The sequence below is a fragment of the Serinus canaria genome, chromosome 9, assembly GCF_022539315.1.
Source record: "Serinus canaria isolate serCan28SL12 chromosome 9, serCan2020, whole genome shotgun sequence".
Classification (NCBI taxonomy): Eukaryota; Metazoa; Chordata; class Aves; order Passeriformes; family Fringillidae; genus Serinus; species Serinus canaria.
Genome location: NC_066323.1, coordinates 25075737 through 25080468, shown reverse-complemented (window position 1 = coordinate 25080468; position 4732 = coordinate 25075737).

Sequence of the window (4732 nt, the reverse complement as noted above, 5' to 3'; positions counted from 1 at the left end):
CACTGGTGCCAATGCCGGGGCAGCACGAGTGACAGAACGCTTCATCCCCGCTGAACCGGTGCAGACCAGCAGCTGGGGAAGAAAAGCCTTCCCAGGGAACAACACCCCAGATCTGGGGGTGCTTTGTCCCCACAGCAGATGAGCGATGCTCACTTTCCACTGTGTCTCCTGCCTCTGCAACGCAAATGCAAAGGACGTTCCCTCTTTCTGCCCCTAGGCACCACCCCCTGCGGGCTGGGGACCGGAGGCAGTAGGCTCAGGATCCACCTCCCCCACGCCGCAGGGGCGCGCAGGGGGAGTCAGGCATTCCAACCCCCAGCGGGAAACCCCGAACCGGACCCGGGTCGGCCCGCGAAAAACACCGAGTTTGAATGCAGGCGGACGGGCTGAGCCCACAATCAGCTGTCTAGCCACACCCCCCCCACGGAAGGGAAGACCGGTATCCCCTTCCCCTGTCCCAGCTCCCCCCGCAGGGGCAGCCTCGGGACAGCCCGAAAAGCTCGGGGGGGGGAGGGGTCCAGGCTGATCGCAGGCCCCGCGGTGGCCACCGCGGGCGGCTCTGATGATGGTTCCGCTTGGTGACTCTCAACCTCAGCCCCCTCCACCGGCTCGGCAGACGCGGGGGGCGGCAGGGGCGCGGTCGCCGCGGTCGGAGCCCTCACGGGCTCTGCTAGAGGGTCGGGCGCGGGAGGGACTGGCGCGGACGGCGTGGGACCGACCCCCGCCGGCACTGCTGTGAACGCAATTGCCGGCTGCGATGCAGAAGGAGAAGGGACAGGGGCTGCATGCCCCGACTCCGGGATGGGCTGCCGTCGATCGTCACTGCTGTCGAGTGCGTCGCCTAGCAACTCGGGCGAAGCCGCAGGAGGCGGTGCCGCAGGAGAAGCTGCGGGAGGCGGCGCCGCAGGAGAAGCCGCGGGAGGCGGAGCCGCAGGAGAAGCCGCGGGGACCGGCACCTCCCTCGGGGCGGGCTGCGGCTCAGGCAGCAGCAGAGCCAACTCACCTCCCCCCTGAGAGCAGCAAAGGGGGGCAAGTGGTTCCGTTGGCGCGTGCTCCAAACGCGCAGAAAAAAACTTTTCTTCTGCCACGGGCAAAGCTTCGCCCCCCCACCCCGATCCGGGGGTGCTGGAGACTTCCAGGCAGTGGATTCGGACAGGCTTGCCTTTTTCCAGCTCCAGCGAGAAGGGAGACATCCCCCGCACATTCGCAATCCACTGATATGCAAATGCCTTCCGTTTCAAAACCGGGAAGAGAGTTCTGAAAGACTGATAGATCTGAGGAAATCCAAGTCCCCGGTAAAAAAGATCACGGATAATGAATTCCATGCATTCCCAAACATATGAGTCAAAGGCATACAGCACATCAGAGAAAAAACCATGGTGTTTTGCCCACCGGAAAAACTCATAGAAATGTGCCGTTAGCATAGGAATGCTGTCCTCATCACCCCATTTTTGCCAGAGGCCAATAAGTTTCTCCTCTGAGGGAGAGAATGGAACCTCCGCCTCCGTAGGCACCCTTGTCCACATCCGAATCTGCCTCACACGAAGGGCAGCATTTTCAGGAAGGGAACTGTAAACAGTACCTTGTGACAGTGTCCTCTGGGCTTCAGCAAGCTGCATTGTGCAGCGAAGACTCCCGGACACCTTGTCTCGGAGACTTTTCAAAAGGTTCTCTCTGTGGTCAGCCTTGGCTGTGAACTCTGTCCAATTTCAGGATCTTCAGTTCTTCAGCTCCTGGCTAGAAGCCACTTCTGTGGTGAATGTACCTTTTTTCACTCAGGGTCACCATATGTTACCTCGTTCACAGGGGTCCCAGGATGAGGGAAGAGACGAGAAAGCTGACTCCATGTATCAGAAGGCTTGATTTATTATTATATGATAGATAATATATAAAAACTATACTAAAAGAATAGAGAGAAAGATTTCACTACAAGGCTAAGCTAAGAATAGAAAAAGAATGTGAAAACAAAAGTCTTCTCAGACCAAGACCGGCCGGACAGGTGTTCTGTGATAGGCTCTTAATTGGAAACAGTTTGACGGGGCCAATCACAGACCTCCCCATTGCATTCCACAGCAGCAGATAAGAATTGTTTACAGTTTGTTCCCAAGGCCTCTCAGTTCTCAGGAGGGGAAAAATCCTAAGTAAAAGATTTTTCATAAAACATGTCGGTGACAGAACTAATTTAGTTTCAGTAAAATAAACTAAGAATTCTTATTGAAGGGAAGTTGTACGTGAGGGATATAAAGGGCTGGATTCTACCCACATGAAAAAGACTGAAGTGTGTATTTAAGAGCTGTGTGACACTATTTGGTTGGTCAGAGCAGTAGAGAATTTCTAGTTTAAGTCACCTAGGCTTTCTCTCCAGCAGTCATTTATCAGCAAATTGCCACACTTTTGTGCTTCATCAGTCAATTTTGCCAGTTTCACACCTACAAAATAATTTCATCTTCCAAACCACTTCAAATGAAACAAAACCTAAAGCCCAGACTTGAAATTGCTGTGATGCTGTACAGTTACTAGAAAACCTCTTTGCCATTAAGCTTTTTCTCATTGTTGCCCTAAAAAAAAAAAAACCAAAAATCCAACCTATTAAAAAGAGTTTGTTAATGTAATTTTGGATCTAATCAGTGTTGCTTCTTCTTTTACATGGCCTTTTACAGGAACAGAAACAGGAACAGAGATTCTTGTGAACTTAAATTAGTGAGCTATTTCAACCAGATAGAATATTTCTTACAAAATTACCCTCCAAAGTAAGTATCAGAGATTAGACAGAAAATAAAACAGACCTTGTAATAAAACCTGAGGCAATAGACCTCAGGCTATTACCTTCACTGCCTGAACATCCAACCTACCTGAAACTTTTTAACCTAACACTCAGATATGTTACCCTGAAATAGAAGCACCAGTTTTGCTGTTAATAGATTGAACTCCTGGATATCTTTATCAGCAAATTATTTCTAAATTAAGACAGACCAGGATATTAAAGGCCTTAAGGGCCAAAATAAAGTAAAAAATGCCTGACTCTGTATTCCAGTGAGAACAGAAGTTCCTTGCCTGTGCCCTGGCTTCTAACTTTGGCTCCCTGTGCTGTCTTAGCATGAAATCCAATCAACTTTTAGTGAAAAACCATTAAGCAGTCCTTGAAATCCAGAAAAACTCCCTCCACTCCATTATTCTTCATGTTTTATAGCTATCAACAATATTTTCATGCACTTTCAAAATTTTAATTGGATTTTGTAACATGAGGAATAAATTTTTGTCCTTAGGCTAATCTCTCAAAGATCCATTAGCTTCTGTGGACACCCATAACTAATATTCCTAAACCAGGAAAAAGTATAACCCAAGACACTCAACCCTCACTCAGTATACCTGCAAATAGCAGTTACTGCTTCAGGATGCCACTGGCTAAAGCAAAGCTCTGGTTTTTTTCTAAAGCAATCTTTAATCTTTAATCTTGTTTTGCTGAGCTGCCACCCAGCATCCACACTGGTTTCTCTTAATCTGGCAGCTGTTACTGCTTATGAGAAATGTTGTCAGACATAGACATCCCTATTCACTCACCACAATCTCTTCACAGAACATGTGCATCCCATCACTTGGTTATTTCATGGACAATCTGGGGGTTCCTGTTGTTGATATGGGCATAATGTGGTACCAAACTCATCAAACATGATGCTGGAAAGTGTAATGATTGTTTTCTGAGAATTCTTACATTCTCTGGGGACTCCCTTCCCTAATTTAAATTGATTCACATTTTTAGAGCTTCTCAAAGGCAGACAACTATTTTTGCACACATAAACATTAAGCTCAAAACTAGATGGAAGTAGTTCATGTTCCTGTTAACTTCAGATGATGAATTCTCTGTTGCTGCCAGGATGGCATCAGCTGGAGTGCTGGTGGCACCTGGGCTGGAGAGATGAGCCTGGCAGCTGCCTGCTACTGCTCAGCCTTTGCTCTTCCCCTGGCACTCACTGTGCTGCTGGGAGCTACCAGATACAGCAGACAAACCACACTCAGTTTCATTACATACTTATGTGCCAAATATTCTACTTACCTAACTTGATTTCCAAGAACGAATAGGGTAGAGTGCAGTCCAAGAAATCCTGAGGTCATGGGAATGAAGGCCTTGGACAAACTCTGCAAGTTCCAAGAGGTGCTCCAAGCCTCATCATCCACCTGTTCCTGGCACTGCCAAATTGAGCTTTAGGCCAGGCCAAATATTTCTGTAGGCCCCAGACTGAGCTGTAGGCCAGACCCCAAATACTTCTGAAACCCCAAAGATTATTCATCTTGTCAAATAACATTCATACTGGTGTGGGTGGCAGGGAGCTGGCAGCAGGGCTGCCCTGAGCAGGACACAGACAGCTCCAGTCAGCTCTGTTGCAGCCCCAGATTGCAGCAGAGCCAGGGCAATGCTGGAAAAGGTATTCCATGATTCTTGGCCAGAAGGCAGCAGAAAAACAACTGAACTAATTTTAAAGCTGTCTTTAAATCTGCATGAATTAATAAATACCAGAATTTTAACTCTGCCCTCCTCTCAACAACTGAATCAAGGTGCAGTTTGCTGCTTCTGGAACAGAAAGTTACAACTCAACAATGGCATCTGATTACCTCCCTGTGATCATTTAGCCTCAAACTGTTAGGAAAAAGCTACATGACAAAAATTTAGAACTGCAGAAGTGTGGGGAAATTAAGGATAAACTAATACCAACTTTGCAACTAAAGGGAGAGT